Below are 21,297 nucleotides of genomic sequence, written 5' to 3' on the forward strand. Positions count from 1 at the left end.
ATATTTTTCCAATGCGTTCAATCTCTTCTAGTATTTCTTCACACGTTCCTAAATGTTGGCAGGAATTTCTGAAAACACCGAGAAAATTGTAAGAAAATAGTGGTCAAATATGTTTTAAACATGTATCGTGGGATCTTTAGGAAAAACATTCCTGTGATGCGTTCAGAAATTCTGAAGATCTATTTTTTGACAAAATATTACTACGGTAATCCTTGAGAACTTTCTGATGGAGTTTTCTATTATCTAGAACCTCAATTGGCTTATTTGGGGTTATCTAGATTTTTTACATTTTCGGATTCGGCCCAAAGTTTCAAAGTTTTCAGTGCCCTGAAATTATTTTAAAAACGCATTTGAAATTAGTATGGAAATCACTTTGGAATCACCCCTCGACAAATTTTGCTACGGATCGAGCTGACATTATGTGAATTGAAATGTCATTGAATCAAGAGATTAAAATCTTTTTTTTTTTTTAATAAAAATTCATGCTGTGAGGCGCAATAATTGTTACTTAGAAAAATGTGCTCTTTTGATCAAGCTGCAAAAAAATTGCATGTTTTTTCATTAAACAACCCAATTCAGGAATATTTTCAAAAGTTCTGATAAAATAAGAGACAGAAAAATTTTGCGATTAGTTTTTTTTATTTATCTACAATATTTCAGGCAATGCAGCTAGAAATTCATTAATGAACTTTTCAGCAAAAACGTCAAATTTCTACCAGATAATATTTCATTCAATTTCATGTATACCCGAGGAGGAACAAATAACTCACAGCTATCTATGTACACACGGATAAAAATCTGATCCCCAAATCATGATTTACAAATCATGAAATTCATAAATTGGTTAGGTTATAATAGACGAATTCCATCCAGAATGAGTCGAAAAAAAATAAAAATCGTGCTCGATAGTCTTCGATTTGGATTAAATTTTGCACATGTTTTTGGTATGTTAGAATAAGTGTTTTCCATAGAAAAATTGATCATTTTGACTCAAGCGAAACTTTTGAAAATGGCCTATAATTTTTTGCATGCAACTTATTTGAAAAATTCTAACTCAGAAACTGTTGATTTTAGAGAAAAATGTTCTATGAAGAATTTGTAGTGAACCGTTTGGACTATGAGAAAAAAATATACTCTGAAAAAATATTCTATTGATTTTCATAAAAAAAATCAAAAATAAAACATAAATTTAAAATTACACAAAAACCCCATTTTTAATAATTTTTTAAATTTTCACCATAGAATCTTGATAGTAAACAGATGTTTGGGACAAAGTTTCATGATGGAGAAATTTTTAATAAAAAAGTTTTTCTAAGAACAACTTTTGATCGATTTGAAATATTGTGATTTTTTGTCAAAATGAATACGTTCTGATGATACAGTAAGCATCTTTAAATGATTCTAAGCCATGATGATTATATGAATAATTTATCTAGAAGTAACCATTTTCGAAATATATCGAGTTTAATGCAAACAAATATTATTTAAATATTAAAATAGGCCATTTTTATTAGTTATTCGCGATTTTCGATCAAGGAGAATAAATAAGTGGAAAGTAATATGGTCTATGCTCTTGAAAACGTATTATTATTAATAGAGAAATGCGAATAACTTATGAAAATGGCCTATTTCATTATTCAAACAATATTTTTTGCATTAAACTCGATATAATTCGAAAATGGCTACTTGTAGAAAAATTATTCATACAATCATTATGGCTTAGAATCATTCAAAGATGCTTACTGTATCATCAGAACGTATTTATTTTGACAAAAATTCAAAATTTTGAAAGTCAAAAACAAAAACTTTTTTATTAAAAATTTCTCCATTATGAAACTTTGTCCCTAACATCTGTTTACTATCGAGATTCTATGGTGAAAATTTAAAATGGGGTTTTTGAGTAATTTTAAATTTAAGTTTTATTTTTGATTTTTTTATAAAAATTAATAAAATATTTTTTCAGAGTATATTTTTTTCTCGTAGTCCAAACGGTTCACTACAACTTCTTCATAGAACATTTTTCTCTAAAATCAACAGTTTCCGAGTTAGAATTTTTCAAATAAGTTGCATGCAAAAATTTATAGGCCATTTTCAAAAGTTACACTTGAGTCAAAATGATCAATTTTTCTATGGAAAACACTTATTCTACCATACCAAAAACATGTGCAAAATTTAATATAAATCGAAGATGGTCGAGTTCTGTGACTGCCAAAATGAGAGAAAGGTGTAATAAAAGCGCCTTGTTAGTCACAGCTTCCAAAATATTCGTAGCCACATTTTTAAAGAATTGAAACTATTTCTGCATTGCTTTCATCAATCTATGCTGCAAAACAAAAGTTTGGGTGATTGCTGCTGAATTAGTAGATTTTTGAGAGAAAATCGTGAAATCATTAATACAAAATCGTTGAACACTATTAAACGTAATTGTAGATATCAATGATTGGTAAATATGTTGATATCTATATGGAGTGATCAGGTGTTTTACTATCCTGGAAAAGATTCACATAGAATTCTGGGCCAGATTGTCGCATAATCTTATGTAAGATTCTCGCAAAATTTTGGGACGGATTGCTACAAGATATTTAGCAGGATTGCACAGAATTACAAACAGGACTCTCTTCGAATCTGTGTGCTTAAATTCAGGACAGAGTTTTCACATAACCCTAGCTGTCGTTCTTACAGAATACTAGGAGGATTTTTGTCGGTATTCTGAGCAAGATTCTTTGTAAATCCTATTCGTCAACTCATATCGTTTCGAGCAGAAAAAAAATTTGGGGTTCTGACGGAATCAAATACTCAAATGTCTAATAATTCTGGAAGAGTTTCTTTCAGAATGCTGTGCAGGATTCTATAATAATATTATTCGCCAATTTCTTCGAAAAAACGCTTGACACTGACAACCATTTTGCTTTATGATAATTGAATGAGAATTATTCATTGCGCATTTCCAAATCCCTTTTTGCTTTCTGAAAATTAAAAATATTTTTTTTATGTAAATCCTTCCACCTACTTTGACGGGGTTAGTGGTCTAATGGCTACCGCTTCTGCTTCATGAGCAGAAGGTCATGGGTTCAATCCCAGGCCTGTCCATTTCCTCGTACTTTGTAGTTGTATCTAGAGACGTTCCGATACTTCCGATATATTGGAATAACGATATTTTGCTTTCGATATTCGATATTTTGGTATCGATACTAACCTTCCGATATATCGAGGCTTTCGAAAGATGAAATTGTAAAAACATAAACAACAAACGCCCTGGGTCCATCGCCAGCTTGTCAGGCGACCCATGACCTAATACATTTCCCAACCTCCTCCTCGAAGTATACCGTAACTACGCAAACACTAACGCTACTGTTCAGTTCTTGAATAAAGGAGAAACCTTTGAAGACTTTTAAGCGATATAAAGTATGGGGAACGTCTGCCATAATTAGCATTATGGGTCTATTGATTCATAGCATAGTCCTACCCTACATAAATCTGCTTTGAAGTGGAGAATTTCGGCAACTGAAAGTTTCGACCGTGTTGCCAAAAACGGAATGCCACTATATTCGACTGTAATAAAAACGGAATGTTGTCCGTATGACACGAGTTGAAAAAATAACAGGTCAATGTTTTACTTAATTCTTCATTGTTGCATTCGTTTTCGACATCTTTCTTCGATGAAAAATGTCCACTCGTAAATTTCTTGTTTGTGGGATTTTTCTAAGGGAATCCTTATCAAGATTCTGATGAAATGATCTTCTGGAGGCGACGGACCTGGTGTAGAAGATAGGATGAGTTGGGTTCGAATCCCATACCCAAGATACTTGTGACTTATGACGTAAACTGTTAATTATAGTGACGACTTCCTTCGGACGGGAAGTAAAGCCGTTAGACCCGAGATGAACTTGCCCAGGGCTAAAAATCTCGTTAATAAAGATAAAAAAAGTTCCCTAGGGTTTTGAGATAATTCTCCTTAGTATTTTGTTAAAAACCTTTACAAAAGTCGGATAAAATACATTTTAGGAATTTGACAAATCCTTCTCAGGATTCTGAGAGAATCTTATTAAAATTCTGGAAGAGTCTTTGTCAGGATTACGACCATCCATCTAACGATACTGAGAGAACTCTTCTCAGGATTCTGAAAGAATCTTTTTCAGAATTCTGAAAGAACCCTTCTCAGGATCCAGAAATAGTACTTCTGAGAATTCTGAAAATATCTTTCAAACGGATTCCGAGAGAACCCTTCACAAGGTTCTGAGAAAATCATTCTCAAGATTCTGAGAAAACCCTTCTCATAATTCTGATAAAATCTTTATGTGAGATAATCTTTCTCAGTGTTCTGAATGTGTCAGCAAGACCATGCTGGAGACTGGAGGGATCTAGTCCCGCCGATCGAGAATCTCTCTGGATTGGAATTTTGCCAGAAATCCCATTTTTCACCATTGGCGCACCACTCGTTTTGAGTTCTGAGATCATCTGAGTGTCCCTATAGTGGAGGATCCCATAAGAAAACAATGGATACTGCAACTATAGGAACACAAATTAAAGATATACCGCAACTAAAGGAGCAGTGTACTAATGGACCAATGCAAGAGTTCATTATTTGACGTTTCAGTGGTGCCGCGTGATTTACGAGACCATGGTCGTGGATAAGTGTACTAAACTAGCTCAGTTGAAGCATTTTGACACTAGAGCTGGTCCAGATCACGTGGAGATCATACGGGAGCATGTCCGCTCAAGTGTCGCAATTCTTGAATCGAGTGAATTTAGTACGACGGTGGATTAGACCATGGATCGATGCACGAATTCATTAATTTGACGTTTGAGCGGTGCGGAATTCACTGGTTTCCATGGCAACATAAATAACACGGCACCGCTAAAACGTCAGATGATGAACTCGTGCATTGGTCCATGCACGAGTTCACTAATTTGACGTTTGAGCGGTGCCGAATTCACCCGTTCCCATGGTCTCGTAAATATCACGGCACCGCTCAAACGTCAAATAATGAACTCGTGCATTGGTCCATAGTAAAGCCTGATTCGCTGCTGACAAGTAATTTCTCGGCCTATCTTGATGCATGTGAAATTTCTGCAAGGAATCGATCAAGAATGCGCTTTTTTCTGATCGTAGTACGCAATTGAAAAGAACTGTCAGTTCAAATGGGAGTCGCTGTAGAAAATTTCTGCAAGGAATCGGCGAGAAATTTCTTTAGCGATTCCTTTTCAGTAGCAAATTAGGTTTAACAAGTGAATTTGGCACCACTCAAATGTCAAATTAATGAACTCATACATCGGTCCATGGACCAATGCAGGAGTTCATTAGTTTGACGTTTGAGCGGTGCCGAATTCACTGGTTTCCATGGTCACATAAATAACACGGCACCACTAAAACGCCAAATAGTGAACCCGTGCAAAGGTCCATGGACCTATGCACGAGTTCACTAATTTGACGTTTCAGCGGTGCCGAATTCACTGGTTTCCATGGTCACCTAAATAACACGGCACCGCTAAAACGTCAAATAGTGAATTCGTGCATAGGTCCATAGTGGAGTTATTATTTTTCACTGATATGCCGTGGGTTACTGCGATGAAATCATTTTTCTCATTAAGTCAATAGTCGTTACTTCCCGTTACAACGTTAATATGTACATTAAATGCGCTTCTTGAATTTGGGCGGTTAAATGAAGTTTCATCGTGCTTAGTACCTCCACTACTGGTACATATACCAAAGACAAATTAAAGACCCCTTTGTCCCTTGTAGTTGCCCAAAATTTTATGGCTCATGAGGTAATCTAGAATGCCGTTCAAAGTGTACTGCGATCTGTCAAACTTGGCTACCTTTTGCACTACCGAGGGACCAAATGCAGTACTAGAAGTGGTACGCAATCTGAGCCCGAGTGGGACGGACCTGCATTTACCCTATTTATTATTCTTGAATTCATAGATATGTCGTAGAATCGTTCTGTTATCAAAAACGCATTTGAAAAAAAAATCCTATTATTGCAATTTTAGTGAAAACTTTCCGTTTTACGGTGCAACGAAAAGCTACCGCAGCTGTCACATCACTGATTTTCACTGGTGAATCATCATTAGGCTTCAATGATACCTTGGATACCGTCTTGATGATCGTTGTTTGTTGCTATTTTTCATAGCGTTTTCTCTTTCAAGCATACTATGATTGAATTGTTTGCTTCAATGATGGAATGATTTCGAAGCCTGCGGTAGAACTTTGACAGCTGCGGTAGAACTCTGCGGCTACCGCAAACCGGAAAATTTTCTTAACAACCGTAATAAATAAACTGATTTTATGGTTTACGGACAAAACGTCGAAACCCAAAACGTGGAATGCCAAAGGTAACTAGCGTTGCCAAGGAAAAAATGGTTGCGATGCGAACGGCGTTGGAAACAGTAAAGTTTACAATTTTTATCCAACTAAGCATGGATTTTTTTTTTTTAATAAAATGTCAATCTCACATCCATTTCTATCCAGAGAAGAAGCAGTACAGCACTTCGAGAAGAAGATTGGAAATGAAGCCTGAGGTTGAAAGTAGAAATGATAAAAGTATGAACGAGGGCCTCACACAAGGGGCGGATCACTCTTGATGTATTTGATGCATCAGTAGATTTTGATGCATTTGATTGCATTTAAATGCACAGTTTTTTGCTAATCCATGGATTGCTACAATGTTTGATTTTTATCGTTGTCGAAGTGTCAAAAGTCCAACCAAAAAGTTCATAATGGCCCTTATGGGTTTGATTGATTGATGGAGAATCGGATATTCATGGCAATTTCTATTCCTTGATTATAATAGTTAAATATTCTTTGATGCAGCTTTGATGTCCAACACGATCATTTTTGCCAGAATATCATTCTTCAGAATGGATCATTCGCCAGAGATGCAAGAGAGCGGCCGTATTATTGGAAAATTGACAAACCGTGCGAGGAAACAAATATGTGCACTGATTTTAAGCGGCTGATATATATGTAGCATATTGCATAGTGAAGAATAATTTTTATGAGGATTCTATTGTAGGGTGAAATGTCAGTGAATCTGGGTCTCGATTACAAGTTCAATATACGCAATCATTAACACTTGAAAACGCAGACGGACACTCCTAACGAAGAGCCTCATCTCCAGTTGACTTACGGGCGTTCTGCTTAGTATGGACCAGAGAATATGATTATAGGGTAAATGATGGCTTCGGCACCCTGATGGTATTTCGGCAGCACTAACTTATCGTCCTTGTTTAAATTTATCTACGGAACAAGAGTTAACTTCAATGCACTCAACATGTTTCTTGAACTATAATCTTCCATGTAAATCACATCTTACACAAAAATATTATATAACATGGGTTTTATCATTAAATGAAATAAATGCTTACGAAATTATCGTCATTCGTGAGCTGCCGAACAAAACAACACAAGAACAGCTTACAAAAACTCACCACTTTAAAAGGTCCAATTCTCCGCTCCAATGCTACTTTTTTCACAAAAGCTACGCACCGATCACTTATGCACTATTGAACTTTTGATTTGTATAAAAAACACTCGAAAATACTTATTTTTTATGTTTTGAATCACAAATTGAAATTAATGCACTTTGATTTCCTCGGCAATCACTTTTTATTATGGGACCAGGTTGCCAGAAAACCATATTCAATTGCGGTGTATTTATTATTCACGATTTAAATTCGCAGAAAAAAAAAACGAACATGACTAATTAATTGATTGGAATTAGGCAATAAAGCATGCATTGGTAACAATTGAGCCTTTTAATACTTTCTTATTTGAAAATTGTAGTGCATGATCTTCAATATACTGAGAAACATATAATATATATGTCTTTTAATAGTTGAATTATTTTGGCAACACTCCTCTTGTTCTACAGGCAATCAGAGGATGATGTTTTTGTGTCAAGTTATAAGTGAATTGATTTGCAAAGGGCCTATTCTGATTTTCTCATACACTGAGAAGAATAGGAACGCAAATAAATTTGACTGGCAAACTTTGGATTTTGATCCGAATGAGCCGATCGAACAATATTCATAAACCAAAAAAAATCGTGGAACATCGCAATCGGAATATTTTAAAATATTAACATTCATTCTCTCGGTAATAACTTGATGATAGAGCGTTCAAGAGCAGAAACCTTTACAGACCACAACCATATCGAGCCGTTCAGCGTGTCAGCGAATAGTTCAATTTACGGTGAAATTATTTACCTCTCGAATTTAAAGAAATTTGAAAACAAATGTGAAAGTACCGTCGTTGGGGGTGAGATTTGGCCAAAAATGCGTAAGTCCTCATTTATTTTTCAACAAATTTTGCAATTTGACTTGATGTGTTCGGCTAAATATGAGAAAACATTGTAAATTCTGAACAAATAATTTAAATTTGATTTTTTTTATTGGAGACGTAAAATTGACCCCGTGGGGGTCCAAGATGGCGGTCTCCGGTTAAGGAAAATCGTAGAAAACCCATGCAATATGGGTATTTTCGAAACGGGCGCGATGAGGGGATGACGAAAAACGATGTCCGACGCCATTTTGAAATCCAAGATGGCGGCCTCCGGTTAAGGAAAATCGTTGAAAACTCATGCAATATGGGTATGTTCGAAACGGGCGCGACGAAGGGATGACGGAAATCGATGTGCGACGCCATTTTTAAATTTTAGATGGCGGGCTCCGGTTTGGTAAAATCATTGAAAACCAATGCAATATCGAGGTAAGAATTACGTTATATCGAGTTACGATATAAAGAGATTACGTTATATCGAGGTATTACTGTAATTACAATCCTTAGCTGTTGCTAGAACATGGCCAGAACTGATCTTGTCTAGCAGCCCTAGTCAAGTTTGAACATTCTGGGATTGTTTGGAAAGCAATCGAGAAGAAGGCACCCCTCATTGAATGGTACAGGTCGGACTCGATTATCCGGCGATTCGATTATCGGGAATTAGTTTTTTGATATTCTTATTTTTAAGTTTTTATGAATAAATATGAGATAATTTATTATCACAGACAAACAGACGTAACACTTAGAACAAATCTCGATCTAAATCATAGTCACGAAGACATGTACGCCCAATGCTAAAATTAGTGTGTTTGGCCGACGGACCAACAGATGGCGGTAGTGTGTAAACGTCAAACGCGAACAAAAACGATGCGAGCGCTGCGGGTGGCGGATTGGCCACCTAGCATATTTTTGTATCGACCGTTAAAAAGGTGGTCGATGGACAATGGTGAGAGTGTGACGTCTGTTTGTCTGTGTTATTATTGCAAAATATTACGGTTCTTCTGAAAATTTTCCGTTCTGTGGTAGCCGCCAAGTTCTAGCACAGCTGGCAAAGTTCTACCGCAGGCTTGAAAATTATTGTATCATTGAACGAAACCACCTAATCAAAGTATGCTAATAGAGTCCAAAGCTTTTAAAAACAGCAGATAACAACAGTCATTAGCTTGGTTTCCAAGGCATCATCGCAGCCGATCGATGATGAAATTATCCATGTGACTGGTTTGAAACAAAGAGTTTTTTGTGTATGCTGGTCAAAAAATATATTTTCTTCTCAGGAGCCCTAATGTTCATCCCCTCGTCGCACCCGTTCCGAAAATGCCCATATTGCATTGGTTTTCAATGATTTTACCAAACCGGAGGCCGCCATCTTGGATTTCAAAATGGCGTCGGAAATCGATTTTCGTCATCCCATCGTCGCACCCGTTCCAAAAATACCCATATTATATGGGATTCCAACAATTCTTACACTCCTGAAGCCGCCACCTTGAATTGCTAAATATGGAATTTAGTTAATTTTCTATACTAAATCATGTTAAAACGATACATAAAGCTTTCGTATTGCAATAACCGTTCCATCTTTCTTAAGGCAAAACATATGAATTTCTATAGTCCAGATCGCCACGTGTAGAATTGATACGCAATAAGAACCCATCAAGAGAATCGTGTTCGACCATTCCTCCCTCCACAACGGTCTATATACAACGGTATAAAAAAAAAATGAATTTTGTATTTGAGTCGCAACGTTTGAGCCTACTCCCCTTCCCCCTAGAGCGTTACGTAATTTGTGGACGGCGTATTTTTCTGCATTGGCCCTTTCAACGAGTAGAACATAATAAGTGACGTTTAAACTCAGGCGTTATCAACAAATACGAAAAGTTACCAATACATAACCTAGTTTTTGTACAGTTTTGGATTGCCGAAGAGAACAATTTAGCTGCCGACAATAGTAATTGCATTGCCGATAAAAGAACAAGTGCCTCGTGACTTTGGTGAGGAAAAATAGATGATTTAGAGAACAAAATAGTGTTTTGTGCATAATAATTAATAAATGAAGAGTGCTCAAGTGTAGTTCAGGTGTCTCCTGCTAAGTGTTGTGCTGCATTGTTCTGTATAATTGCCTTCTTCAAAGTTCAGCTGCTTAGGCTGCCGAGAATACGTAAGTTCCCCTACTAGAGAAACGCGGAGAGGATTTTGACTTTGTTTATAAACAATATTTGCAATGACTATCAATAATTGAGGTCATTCAAACAATATTTTAGTGTGCGTATCATCCTATCAGTCGCCATTAGAAACCAAGCTTATCAATGACGTCACTTTCGTATCGCTTTTCACTAACACACATCCATCGTCTTTTTTGCGATACATCTCTTTGAGTCTCATTGAATTTGCTCGATTGGAACCACGTTTGACGGTTCAATTGGAACCTTTGGTTTCAGAATCCGCGCTTCTCTATATATAAACAAATTCTCTGGTATGGACCAGGGGGCCAACAAAAGACGATTTCACCGTAGCTTACAACAAAAGCACGTTGAATATAGTTTCTCCCTTTATTTAGTGGCTTACACAATTGTTTACTCATTAACTTGTATATTTCCAGGAATTGTGTAACTTTTGAGCAACAGCACACTAAAATCAATTTCGTCATTATGCGCCTTACCCAGCTTAAACCCACGTTAATGAGTAGTTATAAGTTAACGTGAACAACCCAAAACTGTCAGATTCCCCAAAAGCGTCAAACTCCCAAGAATGTCAAAATCATGTTGGCCACGGTTCATATATATGGGGTTGACACGCCTGGAGGGCCCGTGGTATGGACCATCCCCAGGATTTTCACGGAATACCTTTTTTCATATGACAGAGTTCTGAACTGGCATTCGCCATGCAAAAAGCCGCAGGTATAGTTAACAGAACGTCAGCCACTGTTAGCCGATAGAAATTTAAAGCATTCAAATTATTCGAAAGTCTAGACATCTCGCGTTCAGTATCATAAGGGCGTAACTGCAATGATCGATTTCTCTTCATCAATTTTCTCTTCAGCTAATTTCTCGACCGGGCGATTGTTTTCGATTGCTATTTTTGATTCAGTAGAAAGTTCTCATCGTCCTTCTTCATGCTACATTGTAAAATGTTACAAAAATCGTTTGATTTTCGCGTAATAATGCAAAGAGAAAATCGACGAAGAGAAATCGATCACTGCAGATACGCCTGTATGATACTAAACGCGAGATATAATAAACACCCTCATACTTCTAGAAACTTTATTGATTAGTTATTATATCAGTTCTTTTTCTGCTCCCTGGATTTATTTTTCCAATCGATTTATATTCTTGTCTTTAGAACTGTTTATCATACCACATTAATGCAGACAGAAACTCTACGTAAGAATGGTTCACTAGCCAGCCCATCAAATTCCATGATTAGCATGCCTCAAAATGCTGCGCTGTACCAGATGTGCCTTAAATTCAATTTATGACCTGGAAGGAATAATGATTAAGTTAAATAACGATTAAGATTTTAATTGATTGATAAACCATTAACCAATATTTTAAACCACGAAAAAACAGAAACTTTCACAATTTTTCATAACAAACAATGACGTGTTGCTATGATGATATAGTGATATCAGGGCTAAGTTGATGTGAATAAAAAAAAATGCATTTGATGCCAATTGATGCACATTAGATGTGCACTGAAAAAGTGGCCTCACATGACTTCTCCGGTAACTCATCTTTCGGCAGACCCTGTAGGACATGCGAAACTCGTTATACATTGAAGCACTCCTACTATGAATGCCCACTAGAGTGATGCAAATTTTAAAATTTTGGCTCCCCTATGCTTAAACGATTTTTTTTATAGTAAATAAAATCCTCCCAAAGTTTGAAGTGATTCGGAATAAATTTGACTGTGCACACGCCACTTGAAGTTTATATGCAGATCACTATGGAAAACGCCAACCTTTTGTGTCCAGCCCTCTTTCTCGTCGTCATAGTATTTTATGGAAAAGTGAACAAATTCTACTCATCTGAAATTCTTCCAGCTACAACTTTGCCGAAGACCACATTTCGATTGAACGTCAGGATAAATGGCTATTCATCATCATAAAGTGGGTTTGCATTTATCATGCTTAACCAACTGCTCGGCAGGCAACAGTGGTGCTCCTGGCGGGTAGAATGGATCAAAGCAGAGTGGATTTAAATAAGAGTGGCGTCGATGTCAAAATTGGAACAGCGGCGAACTGTCATTTCCATACAAATCCGCGTTCCAATCGAGCAGGAGACCTGTCAAAGCTGGAACAAGACGTCACTCTTGTTTACAGGCACTCTAGATGAAAGTAATCCAGCCTGCTATGTTCTACAGCAAAAAAGCAGTGTTGCTCTGAAAGTAATTGAATAATCATCTCAGCATGATTTAGACTTTGTTAGCAATGATAACAAATTATCCTTACGTCCAATCTAAATGTGGTCTTCGGCGAAGTTTTTGCTGGGAAGATTTCATATGGGTTGTTCACTTTTCCATAGATTATTATGACGAGCACTTAGAGGACTGCACACAAAAGGTTTGCCTTTTCCATAGTAATTTCCAAATAAATTTCAAATGGCTTGTGCACAGTCAAATTGCTTCCAAATCACTTCAAATTTGGGGAGAATGATTTTCATCATAATTGACACCGTTTGAGCATAGGGGAGCAAAAACTACAAAATTTGCATCAGTTCAATGCCCTTGACCATCTCAGGACCCTCTATCAGTTGGGCACAAGGGGTGGATCACTTTTTCAGTGCACATCTACTGTGCATCAACTTGCTTCAAATGCATTTTTTCTTCATTGACATCAACTTAGTCCTGATACCACTATATCATCAAAGCAACACGTCATTGTTTGTTGTGAAAATTTTGAAAGTTTCTGATGTTTCGTGGCTTGAAATGTTGGTCAGCTGAAAATTTTAATATTCGGTCAATCATTGATAATTACAAACGTTATTTAACCTTGTCATTATTCTTTGCAGGTCATCAACTAAATTAGTGGCATATCTGCTTTAATGCAGCGTTTTGAGGCATGTGAATCATGAATGTTTTGAGCCGGCTAGTGATTTATTTTTTCTTAAAGCTAAGTATGCTGTTCCGCTCATGAAAAGTAAAAATTTCTGCCCAAGAAATGGTCAAGAAATTTCCTACAGAGTGCTCCATTTGAATTGACATTTCTTTTCAACTGCGTACTGCGATCAAAGAAAAATGCTTTTCTTGAGCATTTCTTACAAGAAATTTCCCTCGCATCGAGATAGGCGATTACTTTTCTGTTGAAGTGCATACTTCGCTTAAGATTGTAATTGTTTAATTCTAATTCTTAAGATAATGAAATAATTCGAATGGCAAAATAAATTCATGAAGCAGATAAGGAATGTAACTACAGTTAACTCTCCCTTACTCGATATTCCGTATCTCGATATCGAGTTAGAGAACCATAGTAAAAGTTGGTTTTCATGGCTAACTCGATGGTCCCTTGGATCGCAGTTGCATTGGTTTTGTGTTCTGTAACTCAATACCTGCCTAACTCGATGGGCTCTGCACAAAAATCTGTCTGTTTCTTTCCCTCCTTCATGAAATTAGTAAACAACAAGGCCAGTAAACGTCAAAATCTCATGCAAAATCAAAACAGATCAGAGCCCCATATCGAGTAAGGGAGAGATGACTGTATAATAACTTATCAATAAATTTCCCATCTGCTTAAATATGGCTATGGTTCTGCAAAACCATATACAGATCTTTTTTGCATGGCATATACCAGTCAATTTTAATGATACGTTTTGCCGTAGTATGTAAATTTCATTTGTGACAGACTAATTCTAAGGATACTTTTGTTGTATTCAAAAATATATGGTGATAAGCCTTTCACATAAGGAATGTTTGAATCAAATCTTATTTTATATTTACATTAGTTAAACATTACAAAGAACAGAACTAAAGGCATGACAGGCGGAACGGCAAAGGTAACATAATTGTCGACTTAGTGTTGGTCCACTTTCATCCGTTGATGTGATTCATTATGAGTTAAGCTAACCGGTTCCGCTTCCGTTGCTATTCCGCTATCATTGCGTTTGAGCCTCAATCCATAACAAAAGTGTCCATCGCCGACGATTTATTGTTTTAATAATTGTGTTTTTTTTTTTTTTTTTTTGTGGAAACTTGTAATCAAGGCCTCAATAACGCACAGATTTGTTATCTCGCCTGGCACATCAATTCTCCAAAAATACGGCAACTTTCTTGCTTCACATGAACCTATCGTGATATGCTTCTCAATTATGCGAAGGATTATGTGAAGGTATCCATCACTCTTTGAATTGAATATCCGATTCTCCTACGATTGTCGGGCGTCGCCTGAGAAGCCTAATAGGCCTGGACCCGGTCCATTACATGTTTTGTTGAGGTTGCAATGTATTTCTATAAACTGTTGTGTTGTATAGTGAAACCTCCATGAGTCGATATTCCATGACACGATATCGACTCATGGAACCATACTGAAAACAAAATTTCATGGTTACTATGATGGTCCCCTCAAACAGTTTTCCAAGGCATTTGTTTCCACGACTCGATATTTATATGAGTCAAAGGTCCGTTCAGATATCGACTCATGGAGGTTTCACTGTAGTTGTAGCTTTTGATTGGACTGATTTGACACTTTGACAACGACGAAAATCAAACATTGTAGCAATCCATGGATTATTAAAAATGCGTGCATTTAAATGCATCAAAATCAGAAGATACATTAAATACATCAAGAGTGATCCACCCCTTGGTTGGGCAGCATCAGAAATGTGTCACAAAACGACCAAGCACCTCTGGTCTTACAGACCTAACAGCAGATGAATAGAATATCAATAGCAGTGCACAATTAACATTTTTTTCTACAACCTTCTAGTGGGCAAACAAAATTTCTATTCCATCACAGCAAGATGCATATTTGCAGCATAAGCATTTTGCTATAGCTTTATTTGTTTTTATTTGAAACCAGTTTTTTTGTTTTACCTCAATAAGCTTAAATGTTTTTTTATTTATTTTGTGAATATTTCACAGCTAAATAACTTGCCAAAATCGATGCAACAATTGGTTGAAAGCGAAATGGATTTGCTACTGTTAAGCTGTTTGTTGGTAAATAGTGTATTATTTATTCTTATAAAATAGAATCATTCTTTCAACAAATTAGGAACAGAATTTCTTAAAACTTATAAGTGGATGTTTCACAATTACTTAGTTATTTTGTCATTCAAAATTTGCTCATTCTTCCATCAAATAAGAGTAAATTGCATCGATTTATTATTTTGCCTTTCAGAAATAGAAATTCTTCATCAGTATATGCAGCAAGTTTATTGATATGTACAGTGGCTACACTATCATCGGCCTATTTTCGACTAATATTCGTGACTAGGTGACCCATAATAGTGTGAGCAGTGAACTATTGAATAGACTCCTATACATTTGACAGCATTGATTTTTTTGTGTAGAGAATGTATATAACTAGTCATATCGTTTAAACACCAAATAGTAAGAACAATGCAAGCAAGTCCAACAGGTTTGGGTACAGTCAATTTATTTTTTTACCATCTCTTGCAACACCAGAAAAATATTACAATACCAATAAATTAAGCCAATTGTCTGTGGTGGAGCATGGTGGGGCAAGTGGATCATTTGGCGCAATTTTTTAAGTCTCTCATACTCAATACATAACAATCAGAAAAATCGAAATAAATAACGATTTGAAGTAGGGGGAGATCCCCCAGTGCCGGACAGCACCCAATACCGGACAAAGTCGAAACATTGAGAAATCATGGTCCAATTAAGATGATGTATTAGCAGAAAAGAAAGCTATTATGTAGACTAATGTTTGCGTAGAATAACACATCCTTGAAATATGTATGCCTTTTTAAAAAAGTAGAAATGTTTGAAAATCTTTGAAAAATTGACGTATTTTCTTAATTTTGAGCCTATTTAGTAATTATTTCGAATATGAAAAAATACTTTGGATCGCGCAAGCATGATCAAACATAATCCTAATTTGATTGTATGAATGTATTTTGTACCATAATTGAACTAAATATGGACAAATTACAATTTTCGTTAAGCACCCCCTGTCCCTCAGATTCGGACAGCTTGATTTGTTATACGATATCTTTGTAATTATTGCGTCAGTGTCTCAAAATACCTTAATTTTTCATGGGTTCCGTTGATCATGGTACCAAACATGCAATAAAATTAAAAACAATGAACATTCAGTACAACATCGTAAAATGTGCTATTTTTCATCATATATAGAAGAGGTTTTTGATAGGCATCTTGCAAACTAAGAAAAACTCAAATTATTGTTGTAAATGTTGCAAATGCATTGAATTGGTAATTATAAACTATTCCTATAGTGTTCACATTCAATGATGTTCGAATTTGCAGAATTCGAGGCATTTCCAGATCGTGTCCGGTATTGGGTGCCACCTTTCAAGATCGATCAATTCGGTACTAAAATACTTCATCAAAATGCATTGTCAAAATTCATTTTTATATTTTCAAATTTATTTTTGTACACTATTAAAATGATAATATACATCATAAATGGGTAACACGAGCCAATAAAATCAATAGTTTTCGAATTATGAATTTAGTGGCTTAAGTGTCCGGTACTGGGGGATCTCCCCCTATATTAGTCCCTCATTTGTTATCCACAGAAAAAAGTTTGAATTACATTATTCACGTTAGCTGTACATAACAATGAAGTTAACTATTGAGTTTTCTGTATCCACTTACCCCACGGTACCTTTCTAGCGATCAGTGATATAAAATTTGAATTCTATAGATTGTTTCAGCGAAAATTTCTCAGTAAAAATAAATTTACAATTCTTTATGGTATAGTATAAACAACTATCTCCCTGTGAAGAACAAGCATTCTCCAAATGCGACACTAGGGACCACCTTCATAAACGCGCAGCTATTCAGCAAGACCAAGCTGAAGGTCGTGGGTTCGAATCCCACCAGTCGAGGATCTTTTCGGGTTGGAAATTTCCTCGACATCCCAGGGCATAGAGTATCTTCGTACCTGCAACACGAAATAGGCATGCAAAAATGGCAACATTGGCATAGTAAGCTTTCAGTTAAGGGATCGTTCAAATATTACGTAACGCAACAGGGGGAGAGAGGGGGTCTTACATGGTGTTACGGTCCATACAAAAATTTAAAATTTCCCATACAAAAGCTGTTACGTGGGGGGGAGGGGGTCTAAAATTGTCATATTTTGCGTTACGTAATATTTGAATGAACCCTAATAACTGTGGAAGTGCTCATAAGAGCACTAAGCTGAGAAGCAGGCTCTGTTCCAGTGGGGACGTAACGCCAGAAAGAAGAAGAAGACCTTGATAAACAACTCCAAAGATTTCTGAAGTATTCCACTTAGTATTGAACTGAAGGCATAAAGGATTTTCGCGACAGCTTACTTCAAATGTTGCCTCTTGATTTTCTTCTGGAGTTATAGAACAAAATGATGGACATATGACATTTGCTTCTCTGAATAAGGAGATGGTGAGAATAGGCTTGCAGGTAGGTACAGGGGCACGGCTGGTACTCTATAGAAATGTGTTTTGTCTGCGATCGATGTATCCATAACTCGATGGCAACTTCAATATCAATTCACGGAGGTTTGACTGTAGATCAGTGATTCCCAAAGTGGGCGAAAATGTTAGAAAGGGGGCGAAAATTATGGTATGACAGCAATTGAAAAACAATAATTAATTCAAAGTTTGTAAGAGACACTCATATTTCAATAAAAGCATCTAAATCTAAAAAAATAACTCCTAACTATTTCATCTGTTCTTGTGTGTACCTCTAAACGCGCTTGATTTTTAATTATGATAGACAAATTTGACGATTTTAATTGAGATCTGAATGGTTTTTGACTAATATAACATTTAATGTATATTAAAAGAAGAAAATATGTGAGAACTTCTAGCGATATTTTAAATTTATTTCCAAGTTTAATGTAATGTTTGGTAGCTTTTTGGCGATCTTTGGAATATGGCAGTGCTTCTCACGCATTTGTTTCACTACTCATTTTGATATTTTGTTTTTAAAAATAGGCCTTGGTGTCATAAAACTGCATGGATCAAAGCCTGAAAAATAAAATTTGCGCTGAACGTTATATTTCGGTAAATGGAAAGTTGAAGAATAGTCTGAGTTTACTTATATTTTTTATACTTTGTATTATTTTTATATTTGCGATAATTTTTGCAATTTTGTACAAATCTTTTCGAATTTTATGAATTTTAAATCAGAACAGACTTTAGATTGGGCTGTTTCCAGAACTACCGAAAATGTATTAAAAACATTCTTAAATGTATTTCTACAACTTAATAAACTTTTAAAAGAAGACAAAAAAGCAAAGTGAACTACAATTGTTTCGTTGATCGAACAGTAGCCAAAATAATAGATTTCTTGATACGAAAACAATTGATGCATAATATAGATATTGCACAACTCTTTTATGGATATACAAGTAGAAGACATTCTCTTTGGGGTATTTTAAATGAAGTATTATGATTGACTACTACACCCTTTAAATTTGACCAATTTTCGGTACACTTATGATGAGATTTTGATCAATACTCCAACGTAAGTTTACTACTTAATACAAATGATTAAATTTCGTATCAGGAGGGCGATTCCAAAAAATATTGGTCTCAAGTGGGCGAAAGTCAAAAAAATTTGGGAAACACTGCTGTAGATAAACATTATTCATCATACAATCAAATTTATGTTGATTTCATAGAACTTGGCAAATATTGAAGATTGAAGAAATTGGAGTTTTACAAGACACTCAGTACGAATACGCTCAACGATCCTAAATCTCCTAAATTTATACCTAACAATAACGCTAGTGAAATTCTTTTCCTCTAGGGACGGTTCAAATATGACGTCCATCGTTTTTCGGGATTCCTAGACCCCCCTCCCCCCTGTGTCACGCTTTTTCCAATACCTAATACACGCACTGTCACACTTTCATAGACCCCCCCCCCCCTCCCCTAAATGATGGACGTCATTTTTGGATGACCCCCTAGTTGATTGACACGAGGTTGCGCAGTCCACAATACTTTCACGGAACAAAAAATTAGTGCAAGATCTTTCAACACATGTTACATAATGACTCAAGATTCTGTCGTCCATACTCATTATCCTATCACACTGTCGGACTGACTGGTTGACAAACGAGTTCCGTAGAAATGACCCAACTTCTCAGAATCACTCAGAACCGGTTGTACCAGCTCACTGGGCTAAACAAATCAACCGCCAATCGCCCAGTCACACTTTCCCTATCACCAACCAACGCACCCCCAATCAGCAGCACCCTTGTTCGATACCTACTGTTCGAAGAAGTTGAATCCCTCTCTCGCGACAGTACCGTTTTGTCTCAAATTTCGACCAGACTTAAAATCCGAGCACTCAGGTTTTGTATGGAGTTTTTGTTGAAATATCTTAATGAACTTCCAACAAAAGACGTCATCTCAAGTTTAAAACTTAAATGCTTATCTGTACTACATACTTTTTTACAATTAGGGTTGAGAACTACTTGTACAATTCCATGATTCACTGTACGGAATTAAATCAAAACGGTACCCAATAAACCTACCGAGCAAGAGACAGCCACAGAATCCCTCGCGCTTCCGATAAAAGCACACTGCGCGCGCGCACTTGCTTGCTTACAACTTGCACTCAGTCAGTCTTATCCGATCCGAGGCAATAATTTAATCACACCGAACATGTTAATCGTTCAAAAGTCGCGTCGAAACTAGCTGAAGCCGATGGCTCTGGGCTGATATTGCCATATAGTGTTAGCAACCAACTGATTCCGCTTCCATTCCATCATCGTCGGCCGCCGATAGCCTGAAAGCCGCCTTCAGCTCCGCCGGGGTGGTCAAAACACTCAAAACAAGCCGCGCTCCCTCGCCTCACTAGTGCTATCTGCTGCGTGCTTGCTACGCGATCGCGTCGTCCGCGTGTGTAGGTCGCTGCTGCACCTCATCAGTGTCGTTGTAGATCAACTCGCGATCGCTTATGATACCGGCCCTGTACTCATTGGTGTATGAAGAGAGGGTCCAGGACTCCCTTCTGGATCTTACAGCCCCACCGCACATTGAGGAAATCCGAACCCAAAGGTGGAAAAAATTGATAACTTTCTCAATAGAAAAACTAAAAATAAGTTTTATAGCTCGTTCGAAAGGAAATTTTCCCAGGAATCGATTGGTGATGGTTTTATAAACGTTGAACCGCTCTGGGATAAGCTATGGTACCCGTTTTGCCCCGATTCCTTGGCAATATTAGATTTTCATGTTGTTTTGTGTAAAATTGTTTTATTATGGAGATTATTTCCCATGAACTTCGTCATTTATGGTCCATTCAACAATTTTTGATAGAGAAAGTTATAAAAAGATGGAAATTTAGGGGATTATGGGGCCAAATGTACAAAAACATATTTTTGTAGAGAATTTTTTTGTTTTTGATTTTTTCAACTTGTTTTTTTTTATTGAAATAAATTCTTAAACAAAATATTGTGAATAATTTACCTTCTTATATCACACATTCCAAACATTTCCAAACGATATGCGATAGTTTGGGTACACGATATTGATCTAAATAATCGATTGCCGTTAGACTCATTGATAGGAGATAGTGGGAGCATATAGTTTTTTTTGGCTATTTTTGCCCCAATTCCCCTAAAAACGATTTGTTTAATAATTAATTGAACAGATCAAATCAGATCCGAATAAAATTTATTATGTAGGGTCGGTGTTCCCTTAGTGGACAGTCCCCTATAGTCGTACTAGTGGCTTTTTACGGCCGTTTTGCTATAAATCTTTTCAAAATATTTTTTGACATGAAGGTTAGGAGCTATTAATCTAAGTACCATTTATACACAGCTTGAATTTTTTCAAAAAATGATCGAAATAATTAGTTTTGCTTAAAATTTGAGCTCCCTTGCGCCTATAGTT

General features: G+C 36.4%; 1 protein-coding gene across 1 annotated transcript in view; it reads right to left on the bottom strand.

The window, feature by feature from the left end:
* The window catches only part of LOC110674718, a 409,506-nt gene extending 389,262 nt beyond the window's left edge, over positions 1–20,244 (bottom strand). The window contains exon 1 of the mRNA XM_021838803.1: positions 19,938–20,244. The gene's annotated coding sequence lies outside the window, so the exon portion shown is untranslated. The remainder of the gene's footprint in view (positions 1–19,937) is intronic.
* Positions 20,245–21,297: the final 1,053 nt, after the last annotated feature.

This window comes from Aedes aegypti, chromosome 1, assembly GCF_002204515.2.
Source record: "Aedes aegypti strain LVP_AGWG chromosome 1, AaegL5.0 Primary Assembly, whole genome shotgun sequence".
Classification (NCBI taxonomy): Eukaryota; Metazoa; Arthropoda; class Insecta; order Diptera; family Culicidae; genus Aedes; species Aedes aegypti.